Genomic DNA, 17,562 nt, shown 5'->3' with positions numbered 1-17,562 from the left:
TAATTATTTTGGAAAAAATAAAAAGGAAAAAGAGAAAATAAATAAAATATGAAAAAAATATTAGAAATCTATGCCTACGGCTATGCCGTCGGCATAGCTACAGCCACAGAAGGGTAGAGCCCTGGATCGATGACGTGGCATATGGCGCGGATCGATGACGTGGGACCGTCCATGGGCCAAGCCTATGCCGACGGCAAGGCTGTCGGCATAGATATGCCACCCCACGGACCAGTGAGCGTTTCGGATCGTTGACGTGGCAGATCACGCGGATCGATGACGTGGCAGATATGCCGACGGCCACCGTTAGGCCCCGTCGGCGTAGGCTTCACGCCGTGAAAGGATGTCGCCGCCCGGGCAGTCGGGCACACAGATATGCCGAAGACAGCCTCTATGCCGACGGCCGCCGTAGGCATATTTATTGGGATGCCGACGGCCCATCTGTGCCGACGGCCCCCGTCGGCATAGGTGGATGTATGCCGAAGGCGTTTCTACGCCGACGGCCTGACCTGTGCCGTCGGGATAGATCTGTTGATGCCGATGGGGCCGTCGGCATAGATTTGGCCATCGGCAATTGGGTAAATTCTGGTAGTGTTTGACGGCCGCTGCTACTTCCAGTTCGTGCACAGCAGAGACGAGGGATATGCAGACAAGCTGTTTGTGTTTATGCCTCATAAACAAACAAAAAGTGTAGTGTCTTTTGGAAGAATTCTTTTACCCTGCCTAAAATAAAGGAAGTTCACTGTATAGCCGAGTTGATGCTTGATGTATGTATACAGGTGTAGTTCTCACCTACACAATTGTTCTCTGAACACGAATGGGCCCAATGTTACGCGCTGGAGGAACAGGTTCAGGCCTTGCTCCGCGCGGAAGAGGAGTACTGGCGGCGTCGTGGTGGCCTCAAGTGGGTACTTAAAGGCGATGCCAACACGAAATACTTCCATGCCTACGCTAATGGGAGACAGCGTAGATGCATGATTCTTCGGCTGCAGTCCGAACATGGGTTACTCCTAGCCCAGGCGGATATAATGCGTCATGTCTACGATTTCTATATCCAATTGATGGGTACGAGTGAGGAGCAGCGCGCAGGGTTGCGTGCTGACCTATGGGAGTCATCCCAGCTCGTTACCGACCGGGAAAATGAGGAGCTGGGGCTCGCCTTTTTGCCCGAGGAGGTCGATGCTGCTCTGGGGAGTATGAAAACCGACACCGCGCTGGGCCCAGTGCCGGGCCCAGATGGATGGCCAGTGGCCATGTTTAAACAGTTCTGGCCGCTCCTTCGGGGACCCATTTTTGAGGTGTGCAATGGCTTCATGCGCGGAACGGTAGAAATCGCTCGGCTCAATTTTGGCGTCTTATCGCTTATTCCCAAGGTGGTAGGAGCTGATAACATTCGACAATTTAGGCCAATCGCGTTAATTAACGCCCCGTTTAAGATTTGTTTCAAAGCGACCAACTCCCGCCTAGTCCCGATAGCGCACCGTACTATTAGCCGCACCCAAACTGCTTTCATCCGCGGTCGCAAAATCCTTGAGGGAATGCTTGCACTGCAAGAGATCATCCACGAACTCAAACGCACTAGGGAACCAGCCATCCTTCTAAAGCTAGACTTCGAAAAGGCGTACGATCGTGTTAACCGGGGCTTTTTGCATCAGGTTCTGCTGAGCCGTGGTTTCTCGGCCATGTGGGTCCACCAAGTGATTCAGCTGGTCTCGGGGGGCCAGACTACCATCCCGGTTAATGGGGAAGTTGAGAACTTCTTCCAACAGACGGGGACTGCGTTAGAGTAACCCGATGTCTCCGATCTTGTTCAATTTTTTGGTGGATGCCCTTGCGGCTATGCTACGGAAAGCCACCTCGGCTGGCCACATCAAGGGAGTGGTCGGCCATCTTATTCTAGGGGGGATATCTCACTTGCAGTACGCAGACAACACCCTGCTACTGTTCCAACCAGATACTCACAGTATCGCGACGGTTAAAGCATTACTGCTGAGTTTTGAATTGATGTTGGGGCTCAAAATCAACTTTCACAAGTGTGAAGTGCTATCTATGTGGGTAGATAGTGAGGAGGGACGTCGCATCGCGGACCTCCTCAATTGTAAAGTGAGAAAATTCCCCTTCACGTACATAGGCCTGCCCCTAGCGCCTCGGCGGTTGACAATCAATGATTGGGCACCCCTATGTTGCAAAGTGGGGAGAAAAGTGAGCCCCTGGCGCGGCAAGTTCATGTCCTCCGCGGCAAGACTTGTCCTGACTAACTCTAGCCTCTCCTCGCTTCCCATGTTCGCCATGGGTCTATTTCTGTTGGCGGAAGGACTCCATGCTAAAATGGACACGTCGAGAGCCCGTTTCTTTTGAGAGGGAACGGGCCCAAACGCAAGTACCATATGGTCAAATGGGTTGCGGTGTGTAGGCCCAAGTCCTTGGGAGGACCAGGAATCACAAACACCAGACTCCAAAACATCCCGTATTCCCGTTGATGTGCAAGTGGATCTGGAAGCTATCACATGGGGCGACTGGCTTATGGGCTAACATCCTTAGGGCGAAATACTTCCCAAACGGGAACCTTTTCGAAGGGGACGCGAGGGGCTCCCCTTTCTGGAATGATTTGCAGGCAATCAGACCGGCCTTCGACCAAGGGGCCAAGTTCGCGGTTGGAAACGGTTGTTCTATCCGTTTCTGGATCGACGACTAGGTGGGCCCTCGGCCTCTCTGGGAGGAATTCCAAGACCTGTATGCAATTGCGGTGCATCCAAATTTACGGGTGGCAGATGCCTTGGCTTCTTGCCCCCATGCAATTTCCTTCTGCCGTAACCTAAACACCCAGGAGACAGCGAGGCTGGGCGCTTTGCTGGATCTGGTGAACCACGTTGCCTTGTCTAATGAGCCCGACAGGGTGTCGTGGCATCTAAACGCCTCCGGAATGTTTTCCGTTAAGTATTTATATCACAAATTGTGCCAAGGGACGGCACAAAGGGAGGCTAAAGGACTCTGGCAAGCCCGTGTTCCGCTGAAGATCAAAGTTTTTCTTTGGCAGATGTTCCGTGATCGGCTCCCTACGTCTATTAACATAGCTAAACGGAACGGTCCGGCGACGGGTCCGTTCGCGTTATGTGGGAACCCTGAGAACGCAAACCATGTTTTCTTTTTATGCCCACTTGCTCGGTTCGCCTGGAGCGTTGTGCACGAGGCGGCTGGCGTTCTCTGGGACCCGCGCTCCTCCTCCGAACTTGTAGGGCTACTTGATTCGGTCCAGGGACAAAGCAAGCGTGTGCTGTGGACTAGTATAGGGGCGCTGTTATGGTCCTTATGGCTTACTTGCAATAAACTTACCATTGAGGGCATTCTCCCGTTGCACCCAGCTAACATCATATACAAATGCTCTATTCTCATGCAGCAGTGGAGTCCGTTGGCGAAGCAGATGGACTGTGAGATCGTGAAGCACGCGCAAGAACGAATTCACCAAGTGTACATGGTGGCTAGGGAGCCGGCGATGCCTGCCTAGGGTGGGAGTGCCCTTTTGTTTTGCGAGCCTGCGTGCTCAGATGCTTAGGCCTTGGCCTTGTAACTTGCTCGCTGCCCGGCTTTGAACCCTCCAGACTCTCTCGATGCCGATGCGCCTAGGGCTTTTGGTTTGTGTAATGTTCGATCGGTTGCTACTTTGCCTGTCGTGTGGGCTTTATTAATTTAAAGCCGGACGCTCCTAGCGTCTTTGGTCTAAAAAAGGATGAATGGTGATGTGAGGAAATGCATAGGCTCTGTAGTCTGTACTCCTGTATACTCATGCTCAAAACATAGAGATACCTGTGTATTTATTCTTACATAACCACTGGAAAAACAGCCTAACCGAGGGCTGCTTCTACACCAGTACGATGGGTACAAAGCTGAAAAAAGTTTAGGTAGGGGATACCTAGGCTGCTACCATTTATGTATTAATGCCAATTCAGTTGTGTTAGCCTGACAGAGACGCTACAGGCAGAGGTGTTCAAGCAAATAAGCAATTTTTTTGAATTAATCCTAAGTAAATATTTCACATTCCAAGAATTGAAAATTCTGGGATGTGATAGAGATGCTTAAGAGCCGAGCGCATCGCCCCGAAATAGAGATGAGCTTCAGACGGGAACTCCTTGGCAGTCGTTATTTCTACTCACCTGTTTTTACTTACGTACTGTGTTGTTTCCTTCATCTTACAGTAGTAGAGTCATAAGCCGGTCACGCACACTGGTCCGTCGTGGAGAAGATGGATGTCAAGCTGAAAAATGGGGAATCCCGGCGTGCGACATGACTGGCGGAGGTGGAGTTGGCTGGTAGCAATGTTCAGTTAACCTTTGGTGTGGGATGAGAACCGTCCTTTCTGTGTTTCATTTTGGCCTAGGTTGCTTGAGCTGGTGGCTTTTATTTTTCTTACTGTTTTTGCGATCCATTTGCTGTTGTTGCAGTGGGCCAAGCACCTTGTAAAAGCTTTCAGTTTGTACGTATTGTTTTACTTTGTTAGAAATTACACCCTTATCGATTGCAAACACAATCCAGAAACGGATAACTTATTGAAATGTGCTGCCGCTTTAATACAAGTAATCTACATATCTGAACAAGAAGGAACTGAAGCTCCAGGTAAGGTCCCTCTGAGTAGGATAGGATGCATGATTTTAAATAGCCCGCTATAGCTCCGCTATAGCATTTACAAAAGGTCTTACGCTAAGAGACATTGGTCCAAACAAATGAACAAACCTTTTAAATAGTGCACTATAGCGTTTAGAAAAGGTCCGCCGCTAAGAAACTTAGCGCGCTATTTAAAGCTATGATAGGATGCCACAATTAGCTGTCCAATCTGAAGGCTGAAGCAGCAGTTCGTTACAGCACTTGAATATTTCTCTCGGGTAATTTGCTTGCTGGAACTAAATCGCAACCATTAAACTCCAGGCTTGTAATTAAGTTAACAGTAGGAAGAAACGACGTACTGATCTTCCAAGGTTGTTGTGTCATAACCTGTCATCCCATGAGCGGTGGGAGGACAAGTCGCACACACTAGCAAGGAGCACCAAGAGGGTGAGGAAGGGGGTGGGGACCTGGCCGGCGGTGCCGGTTACAGCCAAGCGCACGTACAGTGTGGTGGCGGAGCCAAATTGGTTCAGAGGAATTGTTTAAAGTTTTATAAACGCGCGGATCACCACTGAAACTAATATAAAAGTATTTAGATCACTATTTTAATAATGTAAACACTCATAAATTAGTTTACAGAGGGAGTACCTTTGAAATAATTGATTATAGCGGTGATGGCAGGCGCACGGCATGGCGGTGGATCCAAATCATGGCAGCGGATACAGGAGCGGAGACGGCACGAGGCGCCAGGCGGTAGCGGAGGAGGCCGCCGTAGAGGCTGCGGCAGAGGGGGGCCGAAAACAGAGGAGGCGACCAATGCTCAGTTTCAGATAAAAAAACGTATTTCGGTCCATAGCCTCCTGCACGATGATACGAAATGAAAAGTTGATGTACTGGTCAACACTACAGAAACATGCATGGTTTTCCAAGGCCGTCATCATCTCTCGTGCGCCGAATACCAGCGGGATATATGCTAACAAACTCAGAGATGCTGGCCAACGTTCACTAGTTAAGCCGGCTGTCACGTGCACAAGGACTAATTACGTCATGCACACTAACGATGAAGGAGAAGAGAGAAGGAGCAGGATGAAGATGGAGTGGCCCCACCATTTGTGCACTTGAATAACACCTAACCCGGATGTTGCTGCGTGGTAGACACTCGGCGCGCCACCAGCCCGCGGCAGTCGTCGCATTGTATGGATGGCAACAGCGAGCCAGCGAGCTGCTGGGTCAGCGCCGAGCCCGGGTGATGTGCGGGCGTGCCTTTTCCGGCGAGCCACCGGCGGAAGAGATTCGACTGGCTAGAGAAGGAGTCAGTGTAGGAGAAGCGCCGCTTTTACTTAGCCGCCGCGCGAAGGAGTAAATATAAAGAGATTTAGGGGGAGGGGTAAAATTTTACTTCTTTACGATGGATAAGGAATCGGCTAGATCCCTGTTAACGGAGTAAAACCACATTTTTACTTCTCTAACCAGTTATAAGCGATCGGCTAGAGCCTTACCTTATTTTTTTTTGAGGGTAGGGTAGAGCCTTAGCTTTTTCTTTCTTTTTTGAGGGTAGGGTTAGGACTGGACCAAAAGCTCGTAGCTCGCGAGCTTAATGAGCGCTCGATAGTTCGGCTCGTTAAGCTTGGAGCTCGCTTCTTAATGAACAGAGCCAATCATTGATTTCAACTCGTTAAGCTTAACGAGCTTAATGAACGAGCTAAGGAGTTTCACAAGTAGCTCGTTAAGCTCGTTAGTAACAACATGACACATATTTTCATCTTACGTGACACATTTTTTGTAGCACCTCAGCCCATCAATTCAATCTAATCGACATATGAGGCAACAAACTAGTGCATTTCTTTTTGTATTCACCATATTTCATCTTGAATACCACGCCTACACATTCATCATGTATATCATAACACATTATAATCTGTTAACGAGTGCTCGCGAGCGCTCACGAGCTTAGCGAGCTTCAAATGAGCCTAGCCGAGCAGGGTTTTCTGCTCGTTAATCTTAACGAGCTTAACGAGCCGAGCCTTAACGAGCACGAGCTTAACGAGCCGAGCTGCTCATTAGTCCACCCCTAGGTAGGGTAGAGCCTTAGCTTTTTTTTCTTCAACGCAAGATGCTAAGATGGGCGCTTAGCAAAATAAAATTAATCTCCAAAAATAGAAAGAAGGATTAGAGCGCTTGCAGCCCAACGCTAGCCGCTAATTTATAGGGCACCGCTAGGCGCCGGAGCGCCGGCCCAAATTTGGGCCGGTCGCACCGCAGCCGTGCGATCCCGCAGGTAGGAGCCATCCGATCCTCGCTCCCCATGTCATCCCCTTTCTTCCTCCCCGCATCAGATCCGTTTCAGCGCGACGTTCCTGCCCCAGCCCCCGTTGTGCGTGTGCGCCGGTGAGATGCGAAAGCACCCGCGTCCTTTTCCTCGCCGTCGCCGCTCGTCGCAGCACCCACGTTCTCTCCCCCCTGGCCGTTCGCCGCTCGTCGCCATCGCCATCGTGCGCCCACAAACTTCATCCTCGGTTGAAGCTTTTTTAACCTCTGGTTGAAGCTTTTCCTATGCCGATTGAAGCTTTTTTTCCCCGGCTGAAGCTTTTTCATGAGGATTGAAGCTTTTTTAACCTCTGGTTGAAGCTTTTTCTATGCCGATTGAAGCTTTTTTCCCCGGCTGAAGCTTTTTCATGAGGGTTGATGCTTTTTCAGCTATGCCTGTTGAAGCTTTTTACGCTATGCTTGTTGAAGCTTTTTCGGGCACCAGTGGTAACTTCTCGTAGGTCAGTTGAAGCTTTTTTCCATGTCAGGCTGAAGCATCGACGCCGTCGTTGCCATGCATGTACCAAAAAAAGTCATCGGTAGTAGCAAAAACAGGATATGGTTGTAGCAAAACAGGATGTGGTTGCAGCAAAAATGCACTACATTCCCGCGGCCACCTTGGTCACCATGGTCACCATTGAGGGGGGGGAAAAGCCGGTTCCAGCAAACCGTGACAATGGTTCCGGCAAAAAAGAAGCTGGATGTAGCATTATTTTAAGCTGGTTGTAGCTCTGTCGGCTGCCGGTCACAGCTCGTCCTGGGGATATGATGTTTCGCAAGGGGGTTGAGAGGGTAAAAGGGGAGGGAAGAGCATCCTGGTTGTTGCCGTTTTCTCCTTCCGCCGTAGCTCGCCCAAGCAGCAAGGCCCCATGCCGGCCTGATGCGGTGGGCGGAGATGGAGGACGAGAGGAGTTGCAACGGCATCATGCGTCGTGGGGTAAAAGAAAGGCAGAGGGGAAAAACGATTCGTATGGAAAAAAGGATAAGGTAGCCTACGAAGCGCTCGTGGCCGTGGGAGACGCACGATCGAGATCGATCACGCAGCTTACGCGCGACAAGCCCAATCTTCGGCCGGCACGCCGTGTCTAAACGATTCCCTAATTTATAGGCGCTAGCGCTGCTCAATTCCTTTATTTTCGTTCGTTGCACAACTAATCGCTACCATCACGCACACTGACAAAGAACTAAGCGTCCGGTTCCTTTATTTGCGCCGATGCGAGGCCAGACGCCAGGATTCGATGGATTAACTGCCCATCGACCAGGATATTGATCTTTTTTTAAAAAAAGAAGATGAACCTCGGTCTCTGCATCTGACCAGGATATTGATCCTAGCGCCGTGCATTGTAGATGCCCTTAGACTGCTATATTTGCGCTAATGGCCTGCATGCGCCCAGCTTAAGTGGAAGCTCAACAGCCCATCGGCTGAGAACCATCATCGTGGCCAGGAGTTGTTTTTCTGTGGTCGGCCATACAGTTGTTTTATCGATTGGGTCCCCTCAAAGAAAAAAGTTAATTTATCCATTCAAAAAAAAAGAAAAGAAAAAAGTTAATCGATTGGAGAACCAGATCTGTCGATTAGTTATCGAACCCTGCGTCTCAGCGCCGCCGCTAGGGCACCAAACGCTGCCACCGCGCTGCCGTCGGTCGCCGTCGTTGTGGGAGGCATCAGACCAGGATATGCCCTAGTGCTATCCGCTCCGGGCTTCCTCAGCGACGCTGGTGTATCATCGCGTCGAACTATGTCGAACGCAGCATTTAATCGTTGATCACTGTAAGTATTTCATTATCAGATGGTCATCTTTGACGAATCGACAAATTTCCACGCAAACCAATCGTGTTTACTTATAGCATACTTGCGTGTGAAACAGCATAATAGTTTACCAATTTGATTTGTTTTTCTTTGAATTTTATTATGCCTCAAATATAAACAGGAAAAAACAACAACGGTGTGAAAACCCTTTTCACAAGTCGAGACCATACCATATTGTTCATTACATCGAGTTGGTTGTAAATGAACCTGCCAAGTACAAACTGAAACTCTGATGTCACAGCTGTAAAATAGGTTGGAAAGCTTTCAACCCTTTGTCTCGGGCCGCATCTGTATATATATGGCATAAGCTTTGATGTACAAGTTGTGGAGATCGATCATATAACGATCGTTACATCGATACGAGAGGAAAGCTACGGGAGAGAGAAGAAGAAATAGAGATGAAGTACAAGTTTAAAACAACAAGTCCTATCCCTATACAACTATTCTAACACTCCCCCTCAATCTGAAACTCAATGAGCTTTGCCAAGGTTGAAATTGTATGTAAACTTTTCCAATCCTCTCAAAGTAAGTGGTTTTGTAAACACATCTACAAGCTGATCTCCTGTAGGTATGAACTTGATCTCAAGCAACTTCCGAGCCACTCTTTCTCTGACAAAATGAAAGTCAACCTCAATGTGTTTTGTTCTTGCATGAAAAACCGGATTGGCTGAGAGATATGTTGCACCAATATTATCACACCATAGTCTCGCAGCCCAAGGTGCTTTAATGCCAAGCTCATAAAGAAGTGTCTGAATCCACATTACTTCAGCTGGAGCATTAACCAAGGCTTTATATTCAGCCTCTGTACTTGATCTTGAGACAGTGGCCTGTTTTCTTGCGCTCCATGCCACAAGATTTGTTTTCAGAAAAAAAAAAGCAAAGCCACCTGTAGATCTTCTATCATCAGCACATCCTGCCCAGTCTGCATCTGAATAAGCAGTTACAGGAAGAGAGGAGGACTTGGTAATCTGAAGTCCAAGACCTTCTGAGTACTTAAGATACCTTAGAATGCTCTTAACTGCAGTCCAATGAGTAGTTCTAGGTGCATGCAAATATTGACATACCTTGTTGACTGAGTAGGAAATATCAGGACGAGTAAGAGTTAAATATTGCAAAGCACCTACAACACTCCTATATTTTGTTGCATCAACTGGTGCAAGAGCTTCTCCACTTTCTGCTGTAAGCATTTCTGAGGTAGAAATTGGTGTACTAACCGGCTTGCAATTTTCCAAACCCACTCTTATGAGAATATCAGTAGTATATTTTTCCCTTGAGAGAAGTCTGCCATCTTTAATTTTCTTCACTTCTATTCCAAGAAAATAATGAAGGTCACCCAAGTCTTTGAGGGCAAACTCCAATTTCAAATCCTTAAGCAAGCAAGTAGGAGCTTCTGCACTTGAACTAGCAACAATTATATCATCAACATAAACAAGCACAAAAATAGTAACATTGCCTTTTCTAAAGAAGAACAATGAGGTGTCTGCCTTGGATGGTATGAACCCAAGGTGTTGCAACTGCATGCTCAATCTGGCATACCAAGCTCTTGGTGCTTGTTTCAAGCCATATAATGCTTTATCCAACTTACAGACATACTGTGGTGTGCTGTGATCCTCATAGCCTGGTGGTTGCCTCATGAACACTTCTTCCTCAAGAACACCATGAAGAAACATCTTCTGAACATCTAGCTGTCTTAAGCTCCAACCTCTGGAAATAGCAATAGATAGAACAAGTCGAATAGTGGCAGACTTAACAACAGGGCTAACGGTATCTTCATAATCAATTCCAAACCTTTGCTTAAAACCTTTGGCAACTAATCGAGCCTTATACCTGTCTATGCTTCCATCAGACTTTCTTTTTATCTTGTATACCAACTTACAATCAATAATATTGTCTCCATGTTTCGGTGGTACCAAGTGCCAAGTTTTATTTTTCATAAGTGCATCATATTCATTGTCCATAGCTTCCTTCCAATCCTTATTAGCAAGGGCATCATGCAAATGAATTGGTTCACCAGTAGTGGTATGAAAAGCTCGTTTAACTTTGTCATACCTTATAGTACCATCATTGTACTTTTTTTCTTTGACAATACCTGACCGGGACCTTGTTCGCCGAAGGGAAGTTGTAGAAGACACAGGAACATCCGCTGTGGACGGTGGTACACGTGATCCTGGTGAAGCTGTATTGGCCATAGAAGATCCAGCTGATGAAGCTATGTACCTAGGGTAGGGGCACGGACCTGTCCAAAAGAGCCCTACCCAAGGACATCCCTAGAAGAAGTCACCTTTCAATCGACTTGAAGGTACCCACTCGACAGGTTTAAGACACTCGACCAAGAAGCTACCACTCGACAGTGGAGCCAACCACTCGACTGCCAGGAGACCTAAGGTCACTCCGCAGGCAAACGGTCGGCTATTAAGTAGTCTTTATGGTCATTATAGCATTTCATTAACAGCGTTACCAGTAACGCCCCGCATTAATGTACATTGAACCCTTAGTAACGTGGGCTGGCCGGGGTCTTGGCGAACTCTATATAAGCCACCCCCACCTCGGTATCAAGGGTTCGCACCCCTGTTATTCACACGCCTATAATCCAATCGACCGCCTCCGGGCACCGAGACGTAGGGCTGTTACTTCCTCCGCGAAGGGCCTGAACTCGTACATCTTGGTGTGTTTACAACTCCCCAATAGCTGAGATCTAGCCTCTCCTTACACGCCCCCCTACATCACTGTCAGAGTTAGAACCACGACAGTTGGCGCCCACTGTGGGGCAGGAATCTTAGCGCTTAATTGGGGAAGTTGCGGTTCTTTCGATCCCCTTTGATCATGGTTTCGTGCGGAGTTTTGGTGGAGGGCCGCGAGATCCGTCTCGGCGCGCTCACATTCATCGCCGACGACTCCGCTTGGCTTCAAGAGGCTCCACTCGACATCGACGCGCTCCCCGTCCGCGGTGCGACGCACTTCCGCGCATGCGTTCGTGGCGTCCTCCTGCGGCAGCCGTCGACCCAGTATTGGTCGGCCCTCGTGTCGTCTCCCCGCTCTGTCTCCCTCCGGCGCAAGCGTTCCGGTAGGTCGAGACTTCAGAGGTGGGTGAGGCATGCCATGACTCGCCAGTCGGCCGTCCCACAAGTCGCGGCAATCGAGCCCGACGAATCCCTCTGCGGCCTGTTCGACCTGTCGACTGGCTCCGCGGAGACTGCATCCGAGTGTGACAGTAGCGACCCAGCGGCTGAGGTTCTGGCGGTCGATGGGACACACATTCCTCCCGGTTTCCCTCACGCTGATGGAGGCGCGGGTGGGGGCGACCCGTTGCATCCCCACGGCGAGTATCTCCCTGAACCTCTCACGGCATCGCAGCGAGAGGAGCTTCGCCGCCGGAACATAGACGCACTCCACACTCCTATCGTCGGAGAAACCCCTGAGGCCCGGGCCTTGGAGGACGCGTGCTTGGCTAACTTGGCCGAGCGCACTCGACTGGAAAATCTCCAGCGAATACTCGACGAGCAAGCGCGTCAGCGAGCTCCTGAGTCCAGTCGACGTCAGCTCTTCCCGCCGACGCAGGTATATCGAACCCCAGTTCAGAATTTGGCCGCCGTGGCCCGTATAGCAGAGTCAATTCAGCCCTCCCAGTCAGAGGCTAGCAGGGGCTTGTTGCAGATCAGAGCGCTGCTCCGGGCGGCGGGGAACCAGAATTCCGCTGTTTCTCAGTCGCGGAATAGGATCCACAGTCGATCCGTTGCAACAGATACAGTCCAGTCGGCTCACAGCCCGAGATCGCCCCCGAGGCGTGAGGGACGTGGAGACCGGCATGATCAGTACAGAAGAAATGAGCAGTATGATCACCGATTCGATCGTGAGATCGACGTCGAGTGCCAACCCCTCCCCCGAGGAGTGGGTCATATGCGCCTCGACGGCGAGATGACAGGCGCCCTCATAGTGTTGGGCAGAGGATTCCAGTCGACCCCAGGGACCCAGGCTTTGATGCGAGATCCATCCTCGTTCAGGGTCTGGTTGACAGGAACAGAGCTCACCGAGAAGGCCACGACAGAGATGCGCCTGCCAGCAGCAGAGTACGTGTTTCAGGACCAGAGTGTTTCAGTCGGGCCATCAGAGCCGCAGTGATTCCTCTCAACTTCAGGTTGGTGACTGGAATCAGCAAGTTCACCGGTGAGTCTAAGCCTGACACTTGGCTCAAAGATTACCGAGTGGCTGTACAGATTGGCGGTGGCAATGATGAGGTGGCCATGAAGCATTTGCCTCTCATGTTAGAGGGCTCAGCCAGAGCATGGCTAAATTGGTTAGCGCCCAGCAGCATCTACACTTGGGAGGACCTCTCCCGAGTGTTTGTCACAACCTTTGAGAGAACATGCAAGCGACCTGCAGGCCTTACAGAGTTGCGGTCTTGCGTGCAGAAACCGAATGAAACGCTGAGGGATTACATCCAGAGGTGGATCACATTGCATCAGACGGTTGAGAATGTTCCAGATCATCAAGCAGTTTGTGCCTTCAAAGAAGGCGTTAAGTATAGAGAATTGAATCTGAAGTTCGGTCGAACTGGAGAGATGTCTCTAAATCGGATGATGGAGATTGCCACCAAATACGCCAATGGCGAAGACGAAGATCGCCTCCGGAGTGGCAAGCACAAGGCAGTCGCCCAAGAAACCGGAGGAAACTCCAGTCGAAAACAGAAGCGGAAGGCCGAGCCAGCCGTCCCTGGGGAGGCCCTGGCCGTAACCCAGGGAAATTTCAAGGGAAAAGCCAAGGGCCCCTGGAAGCCCAAGAAAGTCAAGGATTAAGATGGAAATGATGTTTTGGATCTGCCATGTCACATCCACTCCAAGAAAGATGAAGAGGGTAATTTTATTTACCCAAAGCATACCACTAGACAGTGCCGGCTCCTGATCCAGCAGTTTCAGGGCAAGCAGCCCAAAGATAAGGAAAAAGAGCCGGACAGAGTTGAAGACAAGGATGATAGTGACGATGGATACCCCCAAGTCAATTCCACCCTGATGATTTTTGCTGATGTCGAAAGCAAAAGTCGACTGCAAGTCATTAATCGTGAAGTGAATATGGTTGCTCCGGCAACACCCAGCTATCTGAAGTGGTCTCAGACTGCCATAACGTTCGACCAGTCTGATCACCCCATGCACATTGCCACCCCTGGGAGGCAAGCTTTGGTGGTCGACCCAGTTGTCGAAGGCACTCGACTGACCAAAGTCCTGATGGATGGAGGCAGTGGCCTGAACATACTGTATGCTGAAACATTGAAAGGGATGGGCATTCCGATGTCCAGGCTCAGTACCAGCAACATGAGCTTCCACGGAGTCATTCCCGGGAAGAAAGCCCAAGCACTCGGCCAGATTGCTCTTGATGTGGTTTTCGGTGATTCAAAGAATTACCGCAAGGAAAAGTTGACATTCGAGGTTGTGGACTTCCAAAGTGCTTATCATGCCATTTTGGGCAGGCCAGCTTATGCACGCTTCATGGCCCGACCATGTTATGTGTATCTCAAATTGAAGATGCCTGGTCCCAAAGGTGTGACACTGTTACAGGCAATCGGAAGAAAGCAGAAGAGTGCTTTCAGAAAGGCTCAAAGATTGCTGACGCTCAATGGCAGTGGTTGAGCTGCAAGAGTATCAGAAGACTGCAGATCCGAGTGAGTTGCTACGAGCTAAGAAGCCCGCTTCAGAGTCAGCTTTTCAGTCGTCCGGTGAAACGAAGCCAGTTCTCATTCACCCGACCGACCCCGAGGCTGCCCCGACTCACATCTCAACAACGCTTGACTCCAAATAGGAAGAAGCGCTCATCCAGTTCCTCCGTGAGAAGTGGGACATCTTCGCATGGAAGCCCTTTGACATGCCTGGAATTCCCAGGGGGCTAGCTGAGCACCGTCTACGAGTCGACCCAAAGTTCAAGCCTGTGAAAGAACATCTTCGACGGTCCGCCGTCTAGAAGAGGAAAGCTATTGGCGAGGAGGTGGCTTGGCTCTTAGCAGCGGAGTTCATCCGAGAGATTCACCACTCCGAATGGCTCGCCAATGTTGTCATGGTCCCCAAGAAGGACAAGTCGCTTCGCATGTGCATCGACTTTAAACATATCAATCGAGCCTGCCCGAAAGATCATTTTCCTCTCCCTCGCATCGACCAAATAGTCGACTCGACCGCGGGGTGTGAGCGATTGTCTTTTCTAGACGCCTATTCCGGGTACCATCAGATCCATCTGTATGGACCCGATGAGATCAAAACAGCTTTCATCACTCCATTCGGGTGCTTATGTTATGTCACCATGCCCTTCGGCCTCAAGAACGCTGGAGCCACATTACTTCTCTGACCACTCCATTACAGTCGTCAGCGACGCCCCACTGTCAAAGATTCTGCATAACAGAGATGCAACTGGTCGAGTGGCGAAGTGGGCGATTGAACTTATTCCCCTAGATATCAAGTTTGAAGCAAAGAAGGCTATCAAGTCCCAAGCAATTGCAGATTTCGTCGCCGAGTGGATCAAACAGCAGCTTCTGACTCAAGTTCACTCGAAGCACTGGACCATGTTCTTCGATGGTTCCAAGATGCTGAATGGTTCCGGTGCTGGGGTAGTATTGGTCTCCCCCCGAGGAGATAAGCTCAGATATGTTCTCCAGATTCACTTCGATTCCTCCAATAATGAAGCAGAATATCAAGCTCTTTTGTATGGGTTGCGCATGGCCATTTCACTCGGCATCCGTCGCCTCATGGTCTATGGCGACTCAGATTTGGTGGTTAATCAGGTGATGAAGGAGTGGGACGTCAGAAGTCCGGCAATGACTGGTTATTGCAATGCAGTGAGAAAGCTAGAAACGAAATTCGAGGGGTTAGAGATTCATCACATCCCCCGACTGAAAAATCAAGAAGCTGATGATCTGGCAAAGATTGGCTCCAAGAGAGAAGCCATTCCCAGCAATGTGTTTTTGGAGCACATCCGCTCGCCGTCAGTCCAGGAGGATCCTTTTACAGAAGAAGCCCCGCAACCGAAAAGTGCCACAGATCCGACTGAAGTTGAAGTCCCTGTTGTAGTCGACCTAATCATGGAAGTCTTGGCAATCACTCCTGACTGGACGATACCGTACATCGCGTATATCCTAAGGAAAGAACTCCCGGAGGACGAGGAAGAGGCTCGACAGATCGTCCGCCGATCCAAGGCCTTCACAGTAATAAAGGGACAGTTGTATAGAGAAAGCGCGACTGGAATCGGTCAGAAGTGCATAACACCAGAAGAGTGTCAGATAATCCTTGATGATATCCACTCGGGGACCTGTGGTCACCATGCGTCCTCTCGGACCATTGTGGCTAAAGCATACCGAGCGGGATTTTACTGGCCAAGAGAAAATGAGATGGCAAAAGAGATAGTCGACAAGTGTGGAGGGTGCCAGTTCTACTCCAACATGTCACACAAGCCTGCATCAGCCCTGAAGACCATTCCACTCGTCTGGCCCTTTGCTGTCTGGGGACTGGACATGGTTGGTCCACTGAGAACAGGCAGGAGCGGTTTCACTCATGTGCTTGTGGCAGTCGACAAGTTTACCAAATGGATTGAAGCTAAGCCCATCAAGAATCTTGATGCTCGCACTGCTATCAGTTTCGTCAGAGGGCTAACATTCAAATATGGAGTCCCGCATAGCATCATCACTGACAATGGGTCAAACTTTGATTCGGACAAGTTCAGAGCTTTTTGCGCCTCTCAAGGCACGCGAGTCGACTACGCATCGGTCGCCCATCCCCAGTCGAATGGGCAAGCCGAGAGAGCAAATGGTCTGATTCTCAAAGGATTAAAGCCTCGACTGATGCGTGATCTCAAGCACGCGGCAGGTGCTTGGGTCGACGAGCTTCCGTCAGTTCTGTGGGGATTGAGGACCACCCCGAACCGGTCAACTGGAAGAACTCCATTCTTTCTGGTTTATGGAGCCGAAGCAGTTCTGCCGAGTGATCTTCTTCACAACGCACCCCGAGTCGAACTTTATACCGAAGATGAAGCAGAACAAGCCCGGCAAGACGCAGTCGACCTCCTAGAAGAAGAGAGGGAGATGGCCATGATCAGATCGACCATTTATCAGCAAGACTTGCGTCGATTCCACGCCAGGAATGTGAAGAGTCGAGCCTTCCAAGAAGGAGATTTGGTCCTCCGAGTGGATCAACAGAAACCACACAAGCTTGCTCCTACTTGGGAAGGCCCCTTCATCGTCACCAGAGTCCTCCACAATGGAGCGTATCACCTCTACAATGTTGATCGCCAGATCGACGAGCCACGAGCTTGGAATGCGGAACTGCTCCGCCCCTTTTACACTTGAGTTCTCCCTCGGACGAGATGTAATAAGGAAAAAAAATTCTGCAGTTCATTTTTATCAAAGACAAGAGTGTTCCAATAATTGATGTCACTTTTTGTTTGTATACGAAATCCCCCAGTGGGTGACTTAGCCGCGAATCCGTTTCGCCTAAGTTTGAAAAATCCTACCGAGTAGAGAGCCAGACTCCCACTCGGGGGCTTAGCTGCAGCCCAGTGCTTGCCTAAGTATTCAAAAATCCTACCGAGTGAGAGCAATCCTCCCATTCGGGGGCTTAGCTGCAGTCCAGTACTCGCCTAAGTTCTCCCGCTTAGAGACTTAGCTGCAGTCAGGCACTCGCCTAAGTATTTAAAAATCCTACCGAGTGGAGAGAAATCCTCCCACTCGGGGGCTTAGCTGCAGTCCAATACTCGCCTAAGTACTCCCACTTAGAGACTTAGCTGCAGTCATGCACTCGCCTAAGTTTGAAAAAATCCTACCGAGTGGCGAGCAATCCTCCCACTCGGGGGCTTAGCTGCAGTCCAGTACTCGCCTAAGT

Source organism: Triticum dicoccoides, chromosome 7A, assembly GCF_002162155.2.
Source record: "Triticum dicoccoides isolate Atlit2015 ecotype Zavitan chromosome 7A, WEW_v2.0, whole genome shotgun sequence".
Taxonomy (NCBI): domain Eukaryota; kingdom Viridiplantae; phylum Streptophyta; class Magnoliopsida; order Poales; family Poaceae; genus Triticum; species Triticum dicoccoides.
Note: the sequence above shows the minus strand (reverse complement) of the source record.